At 39.0% G+C, this 12843-nt stretch overlaps 1 non-coding gene across 1 annotated transcript; it reads right to left on the reverse strand.

The window, feature by feature from the left end:
* Positions 1-3326: 3326 nt before the first annotated feature.
* LOC141570987 (U6 spliceosomal RNA) lies at positions 3327-3430 on the reverse strand. Its single transcript, XR_012495412.1, has one exon. It is a non-coding gene; the product is annotated as a U6 spliceosomal RNA (small nuclear RNA).
* Between the last annotated feature and the right edge of the window lie 9413 nt (positions 3431-12843).

Here is a 12843-nt window from a genome sequence, read left to right on the forward strand (position 1 = left end):
GGTGATTAGCTAGATGTACTGTTTCAGTTCCTGCAGGCATTTGTTCCATCAGGATGTAAGTGGTAAGTACTGCTTAGAAGAAGGTTTCCTAGCTAAACTCAGCCCACCTCCATCTTTCATCCTTTAGGGAGCTTTCTGTTCCAAGTGCTGTATATGTAATAAATCATTTTATCATCACATCAGCCTATGAGGTAGCCACTATGTTATCCCCGTTTTACGAGTGAGGAAACAGACACTGAGCAGTTAAGTAATGGTCATGTTTGTAAGTGGCTGGGCCATATTTTGAACCTAAGGAGGAAGACACTGGAGTCCACACTACATGAAAAGCCTTGTATTTGAGAGGCTAGCAATGCTAGGATTCAATTCCTCATAGCAGAGGCGACATTCATGGGGTGCATAAAGTGGGCCCAACCCTGTACTAAGCATCATCAACACATTTCTCATTTAATACAACACCTGTAGAAAGTGAATACTATTGTCATCCTTACAAATGAGTTAACTCAGGAATTTGCCCAAGTTTACAAAAGTAGTAAGAGTTGGAGCCAAAATTAAAAACTCAATCTGTCTGATCCCACAGCCCATGGTCTTAACTACTGCAGTGTCCTGCGTTGGACCCTTATTAGTTGTCTTGAATATTTGACCTCTAAGCTTCAGTTTCCTCATCTGTGAAATGGGGGTAGTACTAACAACTACCGTGTTTCCCCCAAAATAAGACCTAGTCGGACAATCAGCTCTAATGCGTCTTTTGGAGCAAAAATTAATATAAGACCTGGTGTTATATTATATAAGACCCAGTCTTATGTTATACTACATAAGACCCGGTCTTATATTGTAGTAAAATAAGACTGGGTCTTATATTAATTTTTGCTCCAAAAGACACATGAGAGCTGATTGTCTGTCTAGGTCTTATTTTCAGAGAAACACGGCATCGAAAGACCAATGGGGATGAAACAAAGGAAGGTATATGAAGATGATCCACAGACTATAATGTACTAGACAATCTTAGTTACTATCGTTTCTTTTCTGAATTGCTCTAGATTTGCTCCTTAGCTCTTTCAAATACTTATAAAACCATTCCCCAACTAAAAGCACGTTTCTGAAGAGTAGAAACACTGACTTCTCTGCTTGCAATTTTGGCTCCCATAGAATTTGGATATATAGTTAGGCACCTAGTTAAGACCTAATAAGTGCTTCGTAAATAAGTAATGGCATGTGGAACAGCAATGCCAGACGTTTCATCTGAGGAGGAAAATTGGTGAAGCCGTTTTGCAAAGGCCAATTCAGGCTTTTAGCCAGTAGTCCTATTTATAATGAGCATGAAATACATGTATATTCTTTTACTTTAAAACAATGCATAAACTAATATAAATCAATCTCAAATCAATGTTGGAAAAGAGCCAAAGAAAGAAAACACCCTGTAATTTCACTGAGTCCCTAAACCTGAGGTGTCCGTCCAAGTACAGCACATCCAAAGGACAATGTGTCTAGAACAAATGTAGCAGGACAAGTAAAAATGACTCCCCCCTTTCTTGAATTTTCCAACCTGCTCTCTACAAAGTTAAACTCTCTAAATTGTGTTAATAAAAGTATTCTGTCTACTCCTAGTGTGATCAGTGTGTGATGATTATATTATCAATACACACTTTCTAAAAGAAAATTCATATGCTTTTCCAAACAAATTAATTCAGTCCTTCCCAAAGCTGAAGGTTTTGGCGTGTGTAACCCCTCACTGATTTATCAGTGAAACACATTTAGAGGGTGGAGAGGAGGAAAGAGAAGCAGGAAGGCAAACCACTTTGCCTCTGTCTCCCCCACTAAGTGGTTTTGTGCAGGAGAACCCCACGCAATCCCTGCCCCTTTGCTATGTCGTTGAACTTGAACAAGGTAATGAACGGCAAATGAGCCTTTTTCCTTCCAACATGGTAAGTTTCTTATATGACAGTGTCTTTGCTACTCCTTCTGTCTGAGGCATTTGTCCCCAGATTTCCCCAGAGCTACCTCTTTTCCATCTTTCAGGTTTTTTCTCAAGAGGCTGTCATCCCCAGCTATTAGCAGCTCCCCCCTCACTCAAACGTAACCCTGTTTAAGCCTCTCCACAACATGAATCTGGACCTGGAAGTTATGTTGTGTGCTTACTACCTGTCTCCCTCAACTTGAGCATAAGCTCCTTAAGGGCAGGGAACTCTGCTACATCCTCAAATGCTTGACAAGAGCAGGTGCACATTAAATATGTGTGGACTTAACTTTGGGAAGACAAGTCCTCCTCCCTCAAACCCCACTCCCATCTCCACTCATCTCCAAGCCAGAAAGGCTGTATCAAGAGCACATCTAAGGAAGTGGGGATCCCTGGTCCTTGGTGGTACCTTGCAGTCTCATTGTGATTGGAGCACCTGAGCTCTGCCTGTGGCAGCCTCAGCTCAAATCCTAATCCACTCACTTGAAGTATTGTTGCAAGGAGTCTACATCATGACTGCCAGGGTTCAAATTCCTGCTCTGGCTCTTACTAGCTGGGTGATCGTGGGCTAGTTACTTAATTCCACTATGCCTGTTTCTTGATGCTTACAGAGGGGATCTATAGCACCTATCCTGCAGGTTGAGAAGATTCACTGAGATAATGAATGTACCAGGCTGAGCCCAGTGCCCGGCACAAGGTAAGATCTCAATATATTGTAACTCTGAATTTATTAATGATGCGAGAAAATTTAGACTTGAGCCACTGGTTCCTCTCCCGTGGTAGACCTCACTAATTGATGATACCATTCTTTCTTTCAAAAAAAAAAAAACGCCTCACAACTTTTATAACACCAACCTCGCCTAGACAACCACCACCAATAAATCTTTCAGAATTGTTGTGCAAACTGAAATCTATTAGCCTTTCCTAATTCAGGAAGCTCTTAACAGGCCTGTCAAGCAGGATTATTAACATTGAGCTTGGTGTCCAAGTGTAAATTGGTAGTTAATTTTGCGTCTGGACAAGTGGCGAAATCGGCTGTATATATCCATGGACAAACTCACTAGCAGGAAAGGAGGAGAGGAAGTCATGGGAGACCTGCTCTTGATAGATGAGGGTAGAGGGGAGATCCTGCCTCCTCCCATTAGGTTTGGCTACTGAGAGGTTATAAAAATCAGGCCTATCGGAAGGTAGGAGGTGAGCAGGCTCTGATTTACTTTCTGATGGATTCCTTTAGCTGACACAGCTCTGATGGAAGCTGGGAGTTCACCAGGAAACATCATCTCCTGATTCCTTTGAATTTTTTTCATAATGTTTTATATTTCAATTACAGTTGACATACATTATTATGTTAGTTTCAAATGTGCAATATAGTAAGAATATGGAGCGCTTCACACATTTGCATGTCATCCTTGCGCAGGGGCCATGCTAATCTTTGTATCGTTCTAATGTTAGCATATGTGCTGCCGAGGTGAGCATACTTTGGAATTCTTATATTAAACATTCCAAACACCTCCTAACAATTTCTGGATTCCAGTCCGTATCAGCAGAGTTCTATCATTTTAATGACTTATTTTTAAATGATAGAGAGTCTAGCAGGTCATCACTATTTGGGGTGGCACTGTTTTCGAAGTGGCAGTGGGATTAGTTAGAGCTTTTTCTAAGAGCTGAGGAACCTGCCAGACTGAGTGGATAGCAACGACATTTTCAGAACAACAATGTGAAGAAGCTAGAGAGACAAACTATAAAAGGAAAAATAAAAAGTACTGCGCATGTTGCATTGACTTCTGTAAGTCTGGCCCAACCCAAAACAGCAAATTAGGAGATGCCAGGTCTCCAGCATCCTCAGGTCCTCTTTCTTGTTCCCACTTTGGGTGGTTTTTCTTCATTCTTTAAAGGACCTGGTGCCCCAACTTTTTCCTTAAGTTTCATCATGAGAATCTTCCTGTGGGAAATTTCTTGGGGAAAATCGAATTCATACCAGAATGGAAATGTCTATCGGGTTACTATGTCCTCTTATAGGTAATACACAGACTTCATGGCTTAAAGACCATTATGAATTATGTCCCCCGCCCACCAAAATCATATGTTGAAGTCTTAACCCCTAGTAACCCAAAATGTGATTGTATCCGGGAATAGGGGCTGTAAAGAAGTAATTAAAGTTAAACAAAGTCATTGGGGTGGCACTTAACAATATGACTGGCCTCCTTATACGAAGAGGAGATTAGGACAGAGATAAGCACAAAGAGAAGACCATCTGAAGGCAAAGGGAAGGCAGCCATCTATAAACCAAACAGAGAGGCCTCAGAAGAAGCCAATCCTATTGACACTGATCTTGGACTTCTTGCCTCAGAGCTGTGAGGAAATGAATTTCTGTTAAGCCACCTAGGGTGTGGTATTTTGTTATGGCAACCTGAGCAGACTAATACAAGTAGCTTTGGAATCAGTGAGATTTGTGTTAGACTCACAACTCTTCCCTTTAGTAACTGAAACCTCAGGCAGTTAATTCTCTGAGCTTCAGTTTTCTCAGCCATAACTAGAAATGATATCATGCCTACCTCATGGGTGGTTGTGAGAGAAGACAGTTGGCACAGTGTCTGCATGTTACCTGGCACTTAGCACTTCATAAAGTACTATTTATTATTACTGTTGTACTGGAATTTTAACTGGAGACAGATCGAGGAAACCAGCACTTCTGTATTACCACTTGTATTTACACAGTAACTACTCCAAAACTATTTATTACTGGATCACACTCCCAAGGGGCCCTCAATTCCTATACATGTGCCATCAGAAGCTATAGGTGTGGACTTGGTCTCCAAAATGTAGATAGGAATTGTAGAAAAATATAAGTAAAGTCCATCCTGCAATAAAAGAGGCAGAGAAGAGTCTGCACCAACAAGTGAAATCAATTTTAAACTTATAGAAATATGGATGATTATGGTTAAATAGTTTATTAAACCATTAATACTAATAACGAAGCAATTTGTTTCTATTTTCTGAGAAAGCCTATTAAACGTAGGTGCTCAAGTAAATGTCTTGACATTCAGAATAGTTATCTAATAATAGTTTGTGGTCAGGCACATTAAAATTCAGGTAAACATTCTGAATTTTGACATTTAAATAATTTTTAGTATAACTGGTTTCTCTAGCAATCCAAACTCCCAACATAGGGAGGGAAGACATCACTAAAATTTACGGTATTTCTTCTAGCTCACAGCTTTACAAAACAGGTATGAAACAGATCACAAATCTGTTTATCCACAAGGCATTCTGCAAAATCAGTGTATGTTATGTTGCCTTATATCCCAACAAGAAGTAGGAACAGAGCCGCTTTGGACTTCTGGGATCAGGAATTTTAGAAGTGAGCACATTAGCACTCAATGCCTATTGTAAGGCTTTTCCCACACGCTTATCAATAAATAGGAGTAAAGCTGAGGTTGAAACAGCCAAGTACATCACACCAAAATACAAAACCAGATGTAGTCTTCCCTCTGAGTCTCGTCCTCAATGTACACAGACAGTCTACCCCTGGCCATTCCTTCCCAGCAGCAGACAGCTGTCCCCTCTTTGTCTCTCTGTCCCAGTCTGGCACAAGATGTCTCCATTCATTAATCTTGAGTCTGTAATGTTACCCATCCTGCAGCTGTATGTTCTATTCTGTCCTCCTTGTTCCCTAGGCTCTCGCCTCCAAAACCCACTACACCACCCCTTTTCAATTACTATCTCTTATCTACTTCCCTGTGCAGTACAGCTCATCCCATTGTGCAATAGATTCAAGAAATCCTTAGCAGAGAGGCTGAGAGGAGGGGAGAATTGGCTTCCATTCTCACATCAGACCTCTGGGAGTTCCTGGAGCATGGCTGTTAAAAATGTATCATTAGCCTTATAATTCAACACCTCCCAATATCCAGAATTGACCCCAAGAGAATAAACATTCAAATCTTTGGAAAAGGACACTAACAAAAGAAAAACAGACAGAGGTTTGATTTTCTAGACTTCTTTTATAGTTGATTTCCTCTTCAAGAAGAATGTAAGCAAGATAAGTTGCTTTGAATTGAAGTAAGATTCTTTATTGTGAATGGCTATTTACACGAGCCTTGCAGAAAGCTATTTCTCAACATCTCCATCAGAACAGAAATTACCACAATGATACGTTCACTTAGCTCCTGTTAACCTGGTACCTCCCCCATTGTCCAGCAGAAGAGAAAAGAAAGGCTGACTTGCGGTTATTATAAATGGTATAACTGAAACTTTATTGCATATATATTTTTACAGACTAAATCACTAGTGAAGATGTATATTTTTACCCACCTAGTAAAGATGTGTTTGTTTTCTGTTTTTCTCAAGTAATGATAAAGCAATAGGTTTATTTGGCTTAGCCTCTCTATGTTGACAACTCATGGTTAATCATGAGGGTAGAAGAGAACACCACACTTAATTTCCTTTGTATTGTACCCTTCAATCTCCAAGAAGCTTTTCTCACTGTTCAGGTGACCTCACTCCCTAGACTAGCTTAGCTATTTAGGCATAAACTTGTTTTGCAAGTATACATCCATAATCTTTGATTCAGTGATTCCTCACATCACTGATTTTGCATCTGACTTTCTCTTTTTTCATCGCGTTGTAATTTGTCACTCAATGTGATGACCAGTCAGTGTGTTTTATTTTTTAAATTATTTTAGTCTATACTCTACTGTTGAAAGAAGACAAAAGCTTCTAATCCTCTGAATTTAGGGTTCTAATGTTCTAATAATAATGTTCTAATCCTCTGAATTTAGGGTTCATGGAGGAATTTGGATTGATGCTACTGGATGTGACAGCTTCCATGAATGTCCTGTGATGTCTCTTGCAGGACCTGATAAAAATCTTCATATGCTTTCACAAGCATACCTATTATACAAGCAAAAGAACCTACCAGAGCATATAATTATGAATAGCTCAATCACAGAATTCCCCTAGAACACTAACTAAAGCAATAAAAATAGAGGTTTAAAAATAAATAAACAGCGGCAAATAAAATGCAGTGCTCCCCATAAGCATTTAGTAGATACTCATTAATAGACTGAGAGACAAAGAAGATCCCAAAATGTGACTCAGGTCTGCATCTTCAGAGATGTGCAGTCACTGATACACCAGATACTTATGATGTGAAGCTTCATCAGCTCCCACAACAATATAAATGAAGACACACACACACACACAAACTGAAAATTCTGGAGCTGAAATTAATATAAAAGGCAGAATGGGCAAAACACTAAAAATGAAGGAATAAATAACAACTTTATGAGATAAAGCTTCCCGTCATGGCCTACGTATGCACACAAAATTGTTACCTTGGTTTGTATTCTTCTCACTCAGACATGATTTTAAGTGTAAGCATTTTATTTGGGGTATGATCCTAAGGAACTGTGTTAAGGAAGTGAAGGAAGAAAAGACAGAGTTTGCCAATAAAAGGAGAGTTACCAAGTTACTTTGCGCAACTTGAGCTGATCCCACTGGGGAACTCTGGGAGACAGTGAGGAACATGCCGCAAAATCATCTCATCCAGGAGATATTAGGAACCTTGGTATTTACCCAAACTTTCACCTTCGCAGCATCTTGGTTGGGGCTGCATCCAGGGGCCTTAACTCCCCAGCCCTTCTGGCTTTCCCCATGTCTTGGCTGAGCATGCCCCCACAGCTGGAAAATCCATCAAAAGCTCACAGCTTTCTGCACTAAGCAGCCTTCAGCATGAAGAGGTTCATACTAAGGAAAAATGGACAGAGCACCATAGCATCTGCGACAATAGAGGTCCTGAACATGTATGTGAGTGATTAAAATGTGACTAACTGAATAATTTGATTTTTGTCTTTTGATTGCAAGGAAAGAAGGCACACTTAAGATAATCAAGAAAAATTAAATTTATTTTAGAGTTACCAATATGTTCATGGACTTACAAGTACAGAAACCAAACTAATGCTAGGTCTAGTGGGAACTATTAGCCATTAAGAAATAATGAAGCTACTTCGTCGCTTTCAAGGGCCATTCTCATGACTGGTCTCTGCAGATCTCTTCCATTTCTCTCTCTTTACTACTGGATTTAGTCAGGTTAGGCTGCACTATGTTGCTGTAACACAAAACCCTCACATCTCTGGCTTAACACAACAAAAGTTAATTTCTCCTCTGTTGTTCTCCAGGCAGTGAATGGACAATTCTGATCGCTGTTTTCCATGTGGAGAGCCAGTGATCCAGGCAGCTTTGATCTTATGCTTTAACAAAATCTCAACACATTTTCCATAACATGGTGCAGGAGGTTTTTACTGACTCAGTTTGGACTCAGTTTGGACTCAGTAACACACATCATTTCTGCATACATTTCTTTGGCCAGAACTGGTCACAAAGTTTTGTCTAACAACAAAAGCTTGGGATGCATAGTCCCCCATAAGCCCAGGCAAGAAAAGAGACCTAGATATTGCTAAGTACGGGAAACATCTACCATGCCAGACATGTTCCTCAAAACTTTAGCTTCCATATAACTATACTGGCTAATTTGGCTTCTAGTACACTTCATGACCTTTCTGCTTAACCCACCCCCAACTAATATACTCAGTCTTTCAGGTTTCCAATTTCAAAATTCTAAGAGAAGAATTCCTATATTTAGTGTCTTCTAGCATTACCAAAAGTAGTAACACTAAATTTAAAAGAAATTGTGGTGTAAATGACTTCTGACTTTGAGACTTAAACATCAGAGAAGAGCCCAGGGCAGTGTTTACTGAACACCTAAAGGAAAAGGATTCTGCCAGCACCTTTATTTTTCTAGCAAACTGTCATCTTCTTAAAGGCAGGGAAACAATATTTGAAAACATACAGAATGTAGAGAAATTCACCAGGAAGACAAACAGCTCCAGAGAACATTATAAGGAACAATGGCATTGGAAGTGTATGGGGAAGCTTAAGGGGAAAGTAGCTATGATTTCAAATAAAGATAGAATAAATAATGTAAGGTCATATTAACACTATAACAGCAAATATAAAGTAGAATTCCAAAATAGAAGATCTGAAACGTAATAGATGCTTCCAAATTCTGGTATATGTCAATGACGATTAGATAGGAGAAAAGGTATCACAAGTACAAGGGCTCACGCTTCTTCAGAAATTACCTCAAAATTCTTCTAAAAATATTTATTAGATGTTTTTGAAATTATAACATGCTTATTATAAGAAATGAAATAACCTAGTTCAAAGCTGTTTAATGATGTGTATATGTAGAGGGTGGACCTCTACCAGGTTAAGCAGTACGAACTTCAGAGGAAAGAGCAATTCCTGGAATTGGAATACAAGAATTGTATCTGTATATGCTGGGTCTTTTTTCATCAAGGGTATTTGTAATTCTAAAATCCTTTCAATTTGTAACCTCAGATCTTTCTTTGATTCAGGAAATTATTTTTTCAATTGTGATTTTTTTTCTTCCATCTGTGCCTTTTCCTATTCTGGGATTCCTGTTATTCACAAGTTGGGTCTCCTGGATTTATCTTCTAACTCTCTTACCTTAAATACAAGACTCATTAAACCTCCATCTTCCCAGTCTCCTGTCTACCCTTTCCAAAGTATTAGTAATAAAGTATTTATAGTTAGAAATACTACAGAATTTGGATAAGGTCATCTTCCAGTACTAAATGGGCAAAACACTCTTACTACAATAATTGCATAATTAAAAGACAAAGGAATATCAACAATAAATATGGAAATTATTAAAAGATGTCACAAATATAGCAAGCATAAAATTAAATAATGGGCTAAATGACCCCATAAAAAGTTTGCTCAGAGTTTCTTTTGAAATAGAACATCACCCCCATCACTTTTCAAACAATACAAATTTCACAAAACACATTCAGCAATATCATTAATCACAAACTAAATACAGAATATTTTTATCTGTGTCTGAGAATCTTAAAGGGCCAGCGCCTACAATCAGCTCCTTTCATTGATTTTCCTGCTGTACTAAAGATTGGTGGCTCTAGGAGAGAATGAGGGGAGATGGGAGAGAATTCTTTCTTCTCTGAGTGTTCGTTCTTTAGAATCAAAAAGACTGTTGTGTTATTAAGCATTGTAGTCAGAAAATAGAAACCCACCTAAATTTTTCATTGGTAAACATTTGTTTTAAAAAAAATGGAAATACTGCTAGAACATTTTAAATTTGTTCGGCTCATCGCTAAAGAACATTGTTTGGGTGAATAATTTACTAAGTTTCAGAGGCTAATCAGGCACTTGACACAAATGAGAACATCTGCAGTCTCTGCAGGAGTAATGAAATTACAGGGCTATCAATCCTTGTGCTGCAGGGCATGGGCTGATCACCAGCTGGAAGAGAGAAGATATCCCCTAGTATTTCTATAATATCATCAATTACATTCAGATGTTTATTTCCCTTTAAATACAACTCATGGGCGGGGGCAGTTTTAAAGTATATTATAGCCAAATAGTGCAACATGAAGGGAAAAATCTTCAAAAGTTTACAGAAATATTTTAAAGAAATTAATTTTTTTAAATCCCAAGGAAAGTAAGCAGAATAGCATAGAAACTAACAAAGATCATTTTGGGTATTTTATCACACACACAGCCTGACAGAGAGTAGAACTCAGCATTTGTTGAATGAATTAGTGAATGAATGAACAAAGAAACTTTCATGTGCCTGGGTTCAAATCCCAGCCTCACCAATATTCGACCTTGAGTACTTTGCTTATCTTAGTTTACTCATCTTTAAAATGGAGATAAGTGTACCTACCTCATCTTTTGATTACAGGGACTGAACTAGGTAAGGCATGTAAATAAATAAACCCATTGCCTAGAGCAGAGTGAACACACAATAAAAGCCAGTCATTTTAAGAGCTCTCTTGGGATTGATATGTCTAATTCCTGAGGTCTAACAAATCATCTCAATATATTTCATAATAGATCAAATGTTTGCATATTGGCTATATTATAAATCTGTATTCTATTGAGTATCTGTGGAAACCAAAAGCATATTACATCACAGACATTCCCTAAGACTATCCCTTATTCTGAACTAAGCATGAGCTTTGTGCTAATAAGCAGACCTCTTAGATGGTGTCTTCATCAGTTTGGGCTGCTGTAACAAATTGTCACAGACTGGGTAGCTTATAAACAACGGAAATTTATTTCTCACAGTTCTGAAGTCTGGGAAATATAAGATCAAGATGCTGGCAGATTTGGTATCTGATGAGGACCTGTTTTTTTTCACAGGGTATAAGGCACAAGGGAGCTTTCTTGGGCCACTTTTATAAGAGCACTAATCCCAAACACCGAGGATCTTTCCCCCGTGACCTAATCCCCTTCCAAAGGCCCCACCTCCTAACACCATCGCACTGGGGATTAGGATTTCAGGATATGAATTTTGGGGAGACACAAAAATTTAATCTATAGCACATGGTATACTGTGATAAGCAAAATTCAAACTCATAAAAAGAGTAATAGCTGCTCACTTTGAAATGTCCAAACCCCTGGCCCAAGGTTACTGTGACTTTTGGCCAAATGCATACAAAAGTCATGGAAAGAGTTGTAAATTAGGAGCGGTACTGACAATTCTTTCTAACAGTTTCTTAATAATTACCTGCCTGTTATTAGCAAATTTTCTTGGGACTCCTAAATTATGTGTATCCTGCAGATACAGATAACGTTCCAAACCCAAACAAAGAAATTCTATGTAAACAGAGTACATATGCCTTTGGATGTTCTGGATGCAACTAGCTAAAAGATAAGTTAAAAGTAAATTTTATAGCATTTGTGATAACATAACTTTAAATAACAATGAGAACATTTACCCCCAGTAATCAAGTGCTGTTGTTTGTTATTTTTATAAATTTTTACTGGGGCATATTGGTGAATAGTGTGTTTTTTCCAGGACCCATCAGCTCCAAGTCAGGTCGCTGTCCTTCAGTCTAGTTGTGGAGGGCACAGCTCACTGGCCCATGTGGGAATCAAACTGGCAACCCTGTTGTTAAGAGGTGCAGTTCTAACCAACTGAGCCATCCCACCGCCCTCAAGTGCTGTTTTCATTGTAACTAAAAAGAGTGTTGGAGGGATAACCTAGTTTATTGGACTATTTTTCCAAGGGCAAGGTTATAAAAAGTCTTTTTTTTCTGGCAATAAAGTGGTTTTAAATTTAAAATGTGGCTGCATATCATCAAATTATCTTTTTTGGGAGATGGAAAATTAGAAGATATCTTAGAACTTTGAGTTTTTATTATTTATTTCATGAATCACTCAGCAAAAGGCAACCATTTCATATGAGTTACTACCACAGAATGTCATTGTGTCACTTGACTCACGATTTTTCTTTCTTTTTGTTCTCTATCATGAAATCAACAGTTCTGCTGGCAAGGGGCAAGACCAGAGATCTCCAGCAATATTTGGGGAGAGGGAGGAGAAGGATGCTTAATATATGAGAACTGACACTAGGAAACCCCCTCATCCCCCACCCCCCATGGTCACTTAAGGGAACAGAAAGAACCCAGCATTCTAAGCTTTGGTAAATGCTCAGGCCACATGACACCGAATAATGCCGTTTGGAGTCAAATACTGGGACTCCTCAGTAACACCGTGATTCATCTGGAGCTAGTTACTCAACTAGGGGCCTCAGAAACGGGCAATCCTTTCCTGCCTCAGCTGAACCAAAGGTCCTGCTGGCCTTGTGAAAGCTCAGTCAGACGCTGAGAGCGGGATGAGGACAAGCTTTGGGAGGCAGGGAGAGTGAAGAGGGGACCGAAGCACGTTCACACCATACGGTAGGAAGCCTCTGAGCTAGCCCGAAGTGAAAGCGGGAAATGAATGGGGCACAGATTTGAACCAATGTACTGAGCCTTTACATAGGTCACGTGGTTTAAATCTCT

This window comes from Rhinolophus sinicus, linkage group LG03 (genome assembly GCF_036562045.2).
Source record: "Rhinolophus sinicus isolate RSC01 linkage group LG03, ASM3656204v1, whole genome shotgun sequence".
NCBI classification, from domain to species: domain Eukaryota; kingdom Metazoa; phylum Chordata; class Mammalia; order Chiroptera; family Rhinolophidae; genus Rhinolophus; species Rhinolophus sinicus.